Genomic DNA, 13,646 nt, shown 5'->3' on the forward strand with positions numbered 1-13,646 from the left:
CTACACAAATAAGGTCCATATGAATGTTCATATGTTTGTTTCTTTGTAAAGCTCAACAGCTGACTGCGAAACACAGAAAGACTGCACAACACGAGGAAACGTCTTAGAGCCCCACACAGACAGAGACAGTACAGGCAGCCACATTCATCTCACAATTCCTCTTCTCAAACAAGTTTTCCACTGCCAGGTCAGAGTTTGGGATGAATCCTTTAGAAAGTATTACAGGTTCCAGAACAATATTAAACCTGATACTAAACCAGCATATGATAATGATTCTGAAGGATCATGTGACACTGAAGACTGGGGTAATGGCTAATGAAAATTCAGCTTTGACAGGAATAAATTATATATAACATTTCATATTTTAACATTTATATTTAACCCGTTATTTAAAATTGTGATAATATTTCACAATATTACTTTTTTTTTGTTGTTGATCAAATAAATTCAGCTTTGATGATCATTAGAAACTTCTTTAAAAAAATCTTGTGGTGGCCAGAATTATTAAAATAATAGTATTTTCAGCAGCTAAAATGGTTTCAAGTCAGATATTTCTATCTTTTGCTGTAGCGTGGAAGTAGGAAATACCAGTTTTCAAAACATGAATTTTGTCATTAATTGTAATAATCAGTGAGATTTCTGTCTGATGACAGCCAGTGCTCCACACAGAGATCTGATCTGATCTGATCTTCATCAGTCTGTTTGGAATGATATGAAAAAACCAGAACAAACTGAGACAGACTCAATCAGAAGGACTCTGGAGAACAACGTCTTCAAGATGCTTCCAGAAACAAATGTCCCTGAAAAACTATGCACAAGTGCACCTAGGGCTAAAACTGCTTTAAACTCAAAGGATGCTCACACCAAATGTTGATTTAATTTAGTTAATAGAATTGAGAAAAAAATCTATTTATCACATTATTATTGACAACATCCTCATTTTAGAGCAGTTACACAAGTGCTTAACACTTTTAACAGTACTGTAGCTTTGCAGGAGGTTTCTTGAAGCATTAGTTCTTCTGGATTGAGTCTGTCTCAGTTTGTTTCTTCATGTAACTCCAGACAGACTGATGGTGATCAGATCTCTGTGTGGGGCACTGGCTGTCGTCAGGGAAAAATCACACTGAATTATTACAATTAATGACAAAATAAATGTTTTAAAATGTGAACTGAAATTTCCTACTGACACACTATAGCAAAAGATAGAAGTAAATGACTTAAAACCATTTAAAGCTCCTGAAAATACTAGTGTTCTAATCATTTTGGCCACCACTGTATATATTTATGTATTTCAGCAAATATATTTTAGGCATGTCAGTATTATCACCAGTAAAATAAGGTATTTTAAGTTAATATTGTAGTGCAGGGCTATTCATATCTTGCCCTGGAGGGTCAGTGCACTGCAGAGTTCAGCTCCAACCCTGATCAAACACACCTGAGCCTGTTAATCAATGTCTCTGGGATCATTAGAAAATCACAGGTAGGTGTGTTTGATCAGAGATGGAGCTAAACTCACCAGTATACTGACTCTCCAGGGCAAGATTTGAATAGCCCTGGTGTAGTGTGTCAGAAACCATTCTAATATACTGATTTATTATCAGTGCTGAAAACAGAAACAGACAGTATATGGTAACAGTCACATAAAGAGTACACTTTTAGGGCATAGAATAAGTTGTCACAGTAGTTATTAACTAAGATCCTTGACTATTCCAACCGTGAACATTCTGACTGTCTCTGTTTTCTGTGTACTCTACGTCTCTCTCATTTGAATGTTTTGACATTAACAGAGTCTGAGTTGTCTTTGACTGACATTAACACAATGATTGAGTGGCTGAAGAACAACAGAAACGCTCACAGTCAAGTTGAGGACTTCATGAAATGTACATCGCCTCATAGAGCTGCATGGATTCAGACTTCTGGAACAGAAACTATTGAGGAAATCAACAGAGAATATCCTAGACTTCGTGACATTCCTGGAATGGTGAGTATAATGATGTGCAGAACAAGACAACCCTACAGAAGTTTTCTGAAGTGTAGCCTGTAGCAGAAATACTACATTAATTTAACTACATTTAACTAAAATGCTTAAGCTTATTCATTCTTTTGTTGCAATCTACCATATATTAATTGCAACTTAATTTTAGGCAATAGGTAAGACATAGGTCGTATATTTCATACATACTTCAGTCTCTCCAGGATTTTGAGATTTTATTGCAAAATCAAACAAAGTGCATAGTTCAGAGCCTGCAATTTTTTCTAAACTGCTGCAGATTTTCCACATAATTTGGGTCTACACGCGTCATGTGATGTCATCACAACAACATGCTTTCAGCTGATGCCCACTTTGAATCGATCGCTAAACTTTTGTATATGCCGTTGTTTCATCCCACTGTGAATCACGCATGCTCTCCAAAACACACACACACACACACACACACACACACACACTCACTGATGTGACATATTTTTATCAACCAGTTAAATTTGTCAACACTGCCTGGAGGTTCACACTTTTTATGAACAAACCCAACATGAAGCAGCATGATTTAATGAGTGAAGGAGACTGAATGAAAATGTAGATTCACTCTGAAACTGGGTCACATTAATGGAACAAACAAAAGAAGAAGTCAGAGAGGTTTTACATGATTTCAAATAGCTGTTCATATTTTTGTATTCGCTATGGTGTATATCAAACCAACAAAAAGGCTTCATACATTTTGTGTCATAAATACTGTTCTTAAAGTTATTTTTATTATATTATAAAACACTAACCTGTTATAGGCCATGTAAAGCTTGAAGTAATTCAATAAGTCAGAAAATCATGCAGCTTTTTTAACCTTAAATAACATTTAAAAGACAAAAACGAAAGAAAAAATCATGTTTTTTGTTTAGTTATTGATACTCCAGTCGTTTATTGCCCATGTCATGATATAATGAGAATATGTAGGAAAACAGCTCATTTGTATTCAGAAACCCGAACTGAGCAAAAATAGCTGCACTTGGTGCACTTTATTATTTATATAGCCAATATGTAAATTAATCTGGTTTTTATAACAGTGTGCTATTCAGGACATTGACTACAATGATGGCAAGATGAACAAATAAATGTTCCTCAAAACACTGTTGTATCATTATTCAATATATATTCTAACACAATTTGTCTAATGATTTTGATCATGTAAAGTTTTATTCATCTTGATAATTCAGGGTCCTTGGAAATTCATTTATTGAATATGATACAGGTTTATAGGGTTAAAAGGACAACACTTAATTTTCTCTTTAAAATTTTATAACTGTTCTCTCATTATAAATTACACAGCCCAGAGCAGTGAATAAAGACACAGTTATAAGAAAGAAGAAGCTTTATTGGCTTGGTAAAAAACAACAAATATTGCAACATTTAAATGAACATTTAACACAAATAATAGAAGTACACAGCATACAGAGTCTATATATTTGTATACAGTGAAATAAAGTACTAATAATAATGATAATAAATAGACAAAGAGATCTTTATAACAGTCTGACAGAAACTTACATAAAATGATATAAATATCAGTCACTCTGTCTCTCAATGTCTTAGTAAGATGATATTTAATAGTTTATATTACAGCTCTTTAGTTTCAACACATGTAATGCAATACAATACAATAATTACTGAGAAAATAAAATATAATTATGTTTGGATAAACAGGTAAAATTATTTCAATCCAGTAAATGTATAAAGACCTTTTATTTGTTAAAAAAAGTATGATACAAATCAGATGACAGAAGACATATAGAAGGTTATTATTAATAAAAATAAAAATAAAAAAGCACACAAAAAAGCATCATCAATTAAAAACATGTGAAGATGTAATTTGACATCACGTTACTGTTGTTAGTTTTATCTGAAACAGTCTGCTCCGTCTTATCTCTGGAGGTCTGTTCACTTAAAGTGTCATAATGAACCTGTTCCTCACATTCAGTAAAATGTTCATATATCAGATATTATTGATGTCTCTGTCTCAGAGTTTATTGACAATCAGGTTAAAACTGAATAAATCATCTCTGGACTGAAATGCCATTAGTTTGAACATTTCTCATCCGTGGGTCTGTAGAAGAACTGATCAACTGAAGTAAAATGGATTGATTTTATTTAAAAGTTGTGTTTGTTTCCTAATTTAGGATGATATCTAGGATGAAATCATATGATAACATAATATAAAAAATATTAAACATAATATACAAATAAAACTATTATAATACAATATAAAAAATAATTTATCATATGAAATCTTACAATAAATAACATTTAGGATAAACTCTGTGTAAAGTTGTATAAATGAGGCCCCAGGAGAATCAGAAACACTAAATTGTCTGCGTGTGTGTGAGAGTGTGAATGTCTGTTAGTCTTGTGAGTTTCCTTCAGTCTGAGACTCCAGGATCCTGAGACTCTGCACGCGGTTTGAAGAATGGATGAAATCAGATTGAAGTTTGTTCCTCTGTTACAGCGTACTGGCTTTGGTCTTCAGTAGATGTAACTGTGACACACACACACACACACACACACACACACACACACAAACACACACACACACTTATGAATGAGCACCATCTGTTGTAAATATTGATTTATAACAGATATAAAGAGGAAGAGAAAAGGTCTGTCTGTCAGTGAATGTGAATCATTGGTAAAAGTGAGTGAGATGGAGAGAGACGGATCAGACAGAAGTGTTACCTCTCGCTCTGTAACATTTGAACAGCAGCACGACTGTCGACAGCAGATACGGACAAGCTGCCAGAAGAAAACTGAGGATTTTGAAGACAGAAATCTGACCTGAACCTGACAGACAGAGACACAAACACATTATTGAGACACATTACACTCCTGAAGACTTTCAGATACTTTCTTGAGGAATATATATATATATATTGTGTTACACAGAAGAAAGTCATGCAGGTTTGGAATAACACAAGAGCGAGTAAATGATGAAATGGTAAAATTTTCAACAATTAAAAATAATATCATCAGGACAAATGCTAATGAGTTATTGTGATTTTTATTTGGTTGGGATTGTTAAAAAAAAAAGGTTTGCACTGCTGTATTGCGTTTGGATCGTTTTATACAGGTAAAATAAATAAACTGAACAGTACTAACACTAACAATACAGTAATAATATTTTAAATTAAAATACTGTAATAATACATCCATCTACTGTAAAATATACAGCTAAAATACACAGTGAAATATACAGTGTTTAAGTGCAGTTTGCACCTGAATAAAACAATAATAAAAACTTTCACGAGCTGCGAGCATCTTCCAGACCTGACAGCAGCAAATACCAATAAAGATAAATTTTCTTTCTTTTTCTGAAATCACTCACTGTTATTCTGTACTTTTTTAATGAAAGGGTTAAAGTCTCTTTGTGAGTTGAAGCAGGGATGGGACACTGTCCTGAAGTTTAGCTTTAACCCTCATCAAACGCTCCTCTAGCAGATAACTCAATTAGGATTACTAGCATGCCTCAGGTGAGTTTTATCAGGGTTGGAGCTTAACTCGTTTAATATTTCATAAACTGTTAATACAGTATAACGGTGAGTGATGTCAGAAAAAAGAAAGAAAGAAAACATACATTTATTGTTTGCCGCTGTCCACTTCAGGTTTTTTTTTCACTCTCTCTTTTTCTCCTGCTGATAGACGCCAATCTCTGATCTCTTAAATTTCCTGAAACACATGTTTGGCTATTCTCTAAAAATACTCCAGTGTCACAGACAATCAGCTGATTTGCTCCAAAAATACCTTCATACAGTTTTCCTCTGTCACTATTTATAAAGTCAGTATAGACTGACTCCATAGACTGACTACATTTGATCAAATATGGAATGTGTAATTATCAAACACAACCACAGAGACCTTTCTCCAAAGTTTGATCAAACATTCAGTTTGAATTAAATTTGCAATATAACCATTTTTGTTGTTGAGCTGAAATGTTAAAAGTGAGTTTATGAGGACAGTGATATTAAACTCACCCTTCACTGAGAGAAACTGAGCGTGATTGAGATGAGACTGATCTCTCCGTCCTCTACACCAGTACTGACCCTGATCAGATGTAATTACTCCTCTGATAGTGAGAGTGTCTCTGTTTACAGTGTAACCATCAGACGTCTGTAACATTACACTGTCTGTGTCTTTATACCACTCATATCTGATAAAATGTCAAAATGTCATAAAGATGTTATAATGTAAAACCATATGAATCTAAGCAGTTTAATCCAAGTCTTGAGAAGAAATATGGTCACTTTATTTAATAAACAGATTTTTAGGCTTTTATTCACATGCTTTTTGGATCTTCTAGGTTTTGGTTTCCTGATCTTTTAATGGAGGAACAGAAACCTCTCAGGTTTTATTTAGGTTTCTTAATTTGTGTTTCAAAGACTAACCAAAGTCTTCTGGATTTGGAAGCACATGAGTTCGAGTAAAGGATCAGTGTGTAATAATAACTGCTTTCAGCTCTAAAACAATCACTGATCACAGCATCTGTCCTGTAAAGAAACATCTGACACAGTTCTGCATCTGAACAGAATCACGACTGAAAGTGAATTGATTCAGTCCTCTTATAAAAACAGACAGATGTGACTCTTACAGAGGAGTGTGAGGAAAGATCTGAGCTATAAACATACACTGCTGTTCAAACGTTTGGGATCAGTAAGATTGTATTATTATTATTTATTTATTTATTTGCTCACAGCTGATTGGTCCAATATCTGTTACAAACTCTTAACTAGATCATAATATAATCTTACTGTGATCATGAAAGTAGAGTCAAACTAAGATCAGATTTACCTGGTTATGGACTCAATTTGTTTTTGAGATGATGTAATGAGAAATGAACAGCCTCACCTGATACTGTCAGTGTAACTCCGTCACTCATCTGTGTGTGTGTTGGTGCTTGTGTCTGAGTTCCTCTACAGCTGTACACACCACTATGAGACGGATCCACAGATGGGATTTTATAGTTCTGGTCTCGTCCTGCGCTGTAATCTTGTTTGTAGTCTTTATACCAGCTGTACTGCCAGACTCCTGTCTGCTGTATGTCACATGTGAGAGTGACCGTCTCTCCTCTGAACACACGTCTATCAGGATCAACACCAACTACAGGTTTGGGTCTCACTGTGAAATGAGCAAAAAACACACTTCACACGTCTGAAAACATTTCAGATGATCTGTGATAGCACAATTATTATTATTTTATTTGACATGTAGTTTAGCTGACTACACATTGTTACACTGTAAAAACGAAAGGTGCCTCAAAGCTCTTTTTCTCATAACAGGGTCCCTGGAGGAACAATTATTGTCTTTGCGGTTCGTGCAGGAGCTCATGGGATCCTTGAAGCACTGTTTCCAGTTCTGAGGTTCTGGAGTTACCCTTTCATTACACGGAGACTCAAAGTCCTCTGGAGGTTCCTGGAGGAACTCGCATTTAAAAAAGGGTTATTGTAATAAAGGGATACTCCATCTCAAAATGTTGTCATTAATCTTGTGACTGTCCCATAGACTGCTAAGTAAATAACAGTGACAAGGTCCAGGAAAGTATGAAAAGCATCATCAGAATACTCCATCTGCCATCAGTGTTTCAACCGTAATGTTATGAAGCGACGAGAATGCTTTTTGTGAGAAAGAGTTTCTACATTGTGTTCTGGAGTCAAACAACACTTTTACGGGTTTGGAACGACATGAGGGTAAGTGATTAAAGACAACATTTTCATTTTGGTCTGGAGTAAACATTTAACATTAAAGTGGTTCCTGGAAGTTCTTACTCGTAAAAGCCAGCATCTGGAAGAACCCAGAGATTCATGAGACAAAAATGAAATTATATAATAATAATAATAATATTTTGTGGTTTTTTAAATGGTTGTAAAAAATTGGCCGTCATAAGATGAATAAATAAATAAATGTCAAAAGGACATAAAATCTAAAAATCAGCCACAATATATCCAACTAAAATTGTAGAGTTATTTCTGAAACTCTGTTCTCAGCAATAGGGAATATATACATAAACGGTCATACACGCATACAGTGACTACACATGTTATTACAAATGATTTCATTTATTTATTTCTTCCAGATTGCACTTTTATCTGCCTCCTTTTGTTGTATTTTAAATAAGTTTGTTGTATAACTTAAATATTGCAATGCCTAAAAATAGTTTTATTGAAACAGGCTATTATCCATGTATTCTTTTATATTCAGTGATTAATAAAGAAATGTGTTCTGTGTGTGTTTCATGAATATGTCTCTGTAGTGGACACTCAGATGTGAGGCAGTGGACAGATGCTGATGTCTGACAAAAAAAAAAATAAATAAATAAATAAACAAATACATAAGATCTCTCTGGACCGCCCCATCTTTTGAAGGTGTGTGTATAAGTGAACAATTGCAGAGACACATCAGTAACACTTCTAAAACATTCAATTATTTATAGTTTATTAACAGTTTTGTTTTTCTTTTATTATATTCTGAGAAATCCTGCATTGCCTGCCTGTTACGTGATGATCCTGCTGTGCTGGACTGTATGTGATAAATGAGGTAAGTCTGACTTTGTGCATGTGTGTATACATATATACTGTACACACACACACACACACACACACATTACATACACTGTGTGTGTTATTGTAATAGACATTGTGCATTTAATATGTCCACAATCATTAATCAGTTCACTAATATGACAAAAACATGGGCTGTGGTGTTCCTCATTTTTAAGATACTTTGAAAAAAGCCTGAGCTAAATGAATAAACATTTGGTTATTAAATTTTATGTAAATGCCTCTTTTTTCAATGAACAGCGTACGCAGAGTCTCAGAGCAGCTGTGTTAATAACAGGAGACACATCTGGTGAGACTTTCCTGATGATGAGGAGCTTTCTGATGAACCTGCTGACATGAGTTCATCTTACTAGGAGTAAACCAAGTTTTTCTTTTGTTATTTGAGCGAACGAGAATGCTAACAATATATTTGTGGTACTCTCCCATTTACTGTTTTCAAAGTTTACCCAACTATGACGACTTCCTGCTGAGAAACACAGAAATGTGAAAAAGATTTATTAAGCCATTGGTTCCCAACCGGGGGCGCCAGAGTTCACAGGGGGGGCGCGGAAGCAGATATGCTTTGAGGTGAATAAAGATGCATAAAATGTTCCACTAATAATTTTATATTAAAATATTTTTTCAAAGTTTAAAAAAAAAAAAACATATGCTTACAATGCCAAGATAAGGCAGTCAAAATGATCTCTTATATAAAATAATTATTAAAATTTTGCGCGCATACCGTCACTTGATCAATGTGCTTGTTGTCAAGGTAATGGCAAAAACAAAAGGCAAATGGCAGAGAAACGTAAATGCGGTGATTCTTCATCAGAGGTGAAGAAAAAGTTAAGACACTATGACAAAACCTACATAAGTTTTGGTTTTATTGAAGGCCAAGACAAGTGTCGGCTAGAATGTGTCTTTTGTGGTGAAGAACTGGCAAACGACAGCATGAAACCAAGCAAGATGAAAATAAGACACCAGGAAACGAAGCATCCAGAGACAATTGGCAAAGATGAGGAATTCTTAGAGAGAAAAAAAGAGATGGCTCTGTCAAAAAGATCGACAGATATCAGAAAGGTATTCGAAAGAGCAGGTAGTGATTTACAAAAGGCTACTAAAGTCTCCTTTGAGTGTTCACTGTTGATTGCCAAGGCAAAAAAGCCGCATAATATTGGAGAGGAGTTAATCAAACCCGCCTGCATTAAAATAGTGGAGGGACTGTGTGGCCCGCAAGCAGCTGAAAAGGTTAAATCTGTCCCACTTTCTAACAACACTGTTCAAGACAGAATTGATGAAATGGCAGAAAACTGCAAAAAACAGCTGCACGAAAAGCTTAGAGAAGTCCAATTTGCCATACAGCTGGATGAAACGACCACAGTAGCGGGAGAGTCTGTGCTTATCGTATATGTACAGTATGTGGACGGAGATGAGTTGACACGGGACATACTCATGTCTGCCAATTTACCCACAACAACTACAGGTCAGGATACTTTTATGGCTGTTGATTCATACCTCACATCGTACAATCTGCCCTACACAAATATCGTCGCTTGCTGCTCGGATGGAGCTGCCGCGATGATGGGTAGAAATAAGGGATTTAACAGCCGTTTGATGGAAAAGGCTCCAGACTGTGTAATTTTCCACTGTATGATACATCGCCAGGCACTCGCCAGTAAAAAACTGTCCAGAGACCTTGGTGACACGTTGGCAACAGTTGTAAAAGTCGTAAACTTCATTAACCCCTTACTAGTAACCCCCCTTTTTTGGCATGGAGACCGAAATTACATACCCAAAATAAAAAGGTTTCTGCTCATGATTCTTTCTGACTAGATACATAATGAACCTTTGTTCACAAAGCTGACACTTTAAAGTTTACTGTTCAGGAATAAGAATCACTCAGACTGTTATGATAATAGAGATATATAAGCTCAAACATAAAAACAAAAATAAAAATATTAAAAACATATGTTTTAAATGTATTTAAAAAAATGTTGATGTAGGAAATGAGTTTGAAAACACAGTGTAGCTAAGGCCACAAGTCTTCCAAGACTTCATAAAAAATTTCATAATCGAATCTGTAAAACTGTGAATTTTATGAAATATTTTCTAAGGCCATGTCATGTGTGTTTTTAGAGAAGGCTAATCAGATTGATTTATGGCCCTTGTCATCTCTGTAAGATCTCACATGTAAACTTTCCTGTGCTCTTTGTGTATGTTTCACTCTTGAAAACTGCCCGAATCATGATTGTATTGTTCTCACCAAACGGTTGTTTCACACCTCCGCCAAGTATGACACATTATCCGCATTATTCTTTTATCATTATTCTTTTGTTTTTATTCCACCTTTATTAGCCTTGATTGTGGTTTTTCAGGCTTTACAAAGCAACAAAGCAGCGATCTCACTTCAGTCTCTCTTTGCATTTAGCCCTTATTTATCAAAAGTCTTACTATAAAAATACAACAAAACATTTTCTTACGACCTTACGTGAATTATTGAGACAAAAATGCATTATGAAGAAGAAAAGCACCTGCTATTAGTAGCATTGGTGCTAACGTTAGCATCAAGCTACATCTGACAATTTATGAAATTATTAGTACACTTTTACTCAAAACTCACTTTAAACCCCGATCGAGTGTTTATAATAACTTCCTTTAGCGATCAGGGGTGGAATTTGGTCGTTTACTGTTGTAAAAATATGTTATTTGTAGCCTTTTTCATCGCTGCACAAGTTAGCATTTCCGATGTACATTTTCGATTTTTTTTATAAAAACGCCCCAGATCTCAAGAAATTCTCATACCAAGCTTTACTATCGTAATCGCGGGTTTATTATTCGGATATTTTGTGTGTACAGAGGTGTTTCAGTGTTGTTTTGGCCAGATAACTACCAGGAAGTGTGCAGGAAGCATGTGACACGATGGGGCGGTGTCCAGATATGAAACTCTAAGATTGATGTTTGAAAGACCCAATCAGAGTCTGAGTCACACACCGCACGAGCTGTGACTACTGCACGCACACAGAGATCGCTGGGAGAGGCTGTTTATCATCTGATCGCGTAAATCCGTGGAAAATGAATAGAAATGACGATTCGGTCTGAAGAAATATGAAGTAAACATCAGTAAATATATCCATATATCTCCGCAGATATGCATCTTTGGTCTGTAAATCCTTATTGACGCTGTTCAGTGAGTCTATGTGAACACAAATAAACCGCTCTTGACGTGACTGAATATGAGTGAGTTGTGAATTTCTATTCAAAATGTGGCATAATACGGATTTATTATTTTGCACTCCTGACATAAATCACTAAATATCTGTCACTGCAACAATGTTTTATCAAAATATTGGTCAAATATCGAAGCTTGAGTCTTTAAACTTTCCATTGATGCACAGTTTGTCCAGATGAAGTAAGACAGTGATGTTTAATGTGCTGTGAAAGTGAAACAATAATAAACTGGGGCCGTCAGCGATGTTTGCACGCAAAGGGGTTAAAGCTCGCCCTACCAACCAGAGATTATTTGCACAACTGTGTGAGGATGAAGCGCACCAAACTCTGGCTTTCGCTGGCTTTCGCGTGGCAAAGTTCGCTTTCTAGAACTGCAGGATAAAATCCTGGAATTTCTGCAAAATCAAATTGAAATGAAATCTGACTGATGGGTTCTGGATCAAAACCGCATACCTTGCTGACATATTCACTCTTTATAATGAGACCAACAAGAGACTGCAGGGCTCTGAGTCAAACATCTTGGAGTGCAAAGAAGCAACCGATGCTTTTATGCGCAAGCTGGAGTACAGGGCTGGAAAAATGTCGCCGGGGCATTTACAACACTTTCCACTGCTACTTCAACATTCTGGGGGTACCGTGAGTGCATCTTTGCGCGCCGAGTTTTGCCGTCACATGACTGCGCTACAGGAGGAATTAAAGTCCCGCTTTGCGGATGTTGACGCATTATCCAAGGAGTCGTGGGTTATGGATCCCTTCACATCCAGGCTTGAAGATGTGGAATACCTTGGCTGTGAAGATGAGCTCGCTGAACTACAAACTGATTCACTGTCAAAAAAGTACTTCCAGGAGAATGGATTCAAAAGGCTTTGGATAGCCAGGGGACCTGTTGTCGTACCTAAACTTGCAAACTATGCCATTACAAAGATCATTCTTCCTTTCAGTACCACCTACCTCTCTGAGACAGCCTTCAGTGCCCTTGTGGCGATAAAAACAAAGTCACGCAACAGACTGGAAGTCCACAGCGATTTTAGACTGGCTGTCACTGGCATTACACCTGACATTCCATCACTGGTGAAAGGCATGCAAGCCCAAGGTGGACATTAGCGTTATGTTTATGCTGACGTGATGATTAGCCTTGTAAAACCGTTCATATTTAACATTACGTTCATAACATTCAGTATTCTATGTTTATACACAAAATCCTGAAAAAAGAGAAACAACTGCGTTCTACTAGTTGTGTAAAAATGAAAATATTAGGCTAAAAGGAAACATTTGAAGTTGAAAGGAACATTTCCTGTGCATTCATGTAATAAAATTACATTAAAAATCATTAAATGTCATAAAAAAACTACATTTAGTTACTATATACAGTGTGTGTGTGTACTTATGTGCATAGCATTAATATATATATATATATATATATATTTTATGCTATTGGGGGGGGGGGGATCACGGATTGTTAAATATGTACATAGGGGGGGCCCCAAGGAAAAAGGTTGTGAACCACTGTATTAAGCTACATACATCTTGAGGTTTATCAGTTTCTTCAAATGTCCTGTGTGAATTTTCCCAATCAGTGACCAACATTTAGATCAGGAAACAAAGTGTCACTATTGATTGATATAACACTGATGTTTCTGTGAATGGGATTGTGATGTGATGTATTGACTATTTAAGCTGATTATTTATTTGAAACTATGGCTATTGTTGTTGTTTATCAATAAAGAATGTTTTATGCATTTGGTTTAGTTTTTCAGTTTGGTTTTTAAAATTATTAAAAATGTCATTAGCAGGAAAAATAAACTAGTGGTTCAGTTTTTACAGTGTATGACAGTATTTATCATGTT

General features: G+C 35.7%; 1 protein-coding gene and 1 long non-coding RNA gene across 2 annotated transcripts in view; one reads left to right on the forward strand and one right to left on the reverse strand.

Annotated features, from left to right (window-relative positions):
• LOC127962297 (uncharacterized) overlaps nucleotides 1-13,646 on the forward strand; it is a 315,639-nt gene that overhangs the window by 256,253 nt on the left and 45,740 nt on the right. The window contains exon 2 of the long non-coding RNA XR_008154554.1: nucleotides 3,923-4,028. This is a non-coding gene — a long non-coding RNA (uncharacterized LOC127962297). The remainder of the gene's footprint in view (nucleotides 1-3,922; nucleotides 4,029-13,646) is intronic.
• The window catches only part of LOC127962237 (leukocyte immunoglobulin-like receptor subfamily B member 1), a 238,583-nt gene that overhangs the window by 159,543 nt on the left and 65,394 nt on the right, over nucleotides 1-13,646 (reverse strand). The window lies entirely within an intron of this gene.

Source organism: Carassius gibelio, chromosome B7 (genome assembly GCF_023724105.1).
Source record: "Carassius gibelio isolate Cgi1373 ecotype wild population from Czech Republic chromosome B7, carGib1.2-hapl.c, whole genome shotgun sequence".
Classification (NCBI taxonomy): domain Eukaryota; kingdom Metazoa; phylum Chordata; class Actinopteri; order Cypriniformes; family Cyprinidae; genus Carassius; species Carassius gibelio.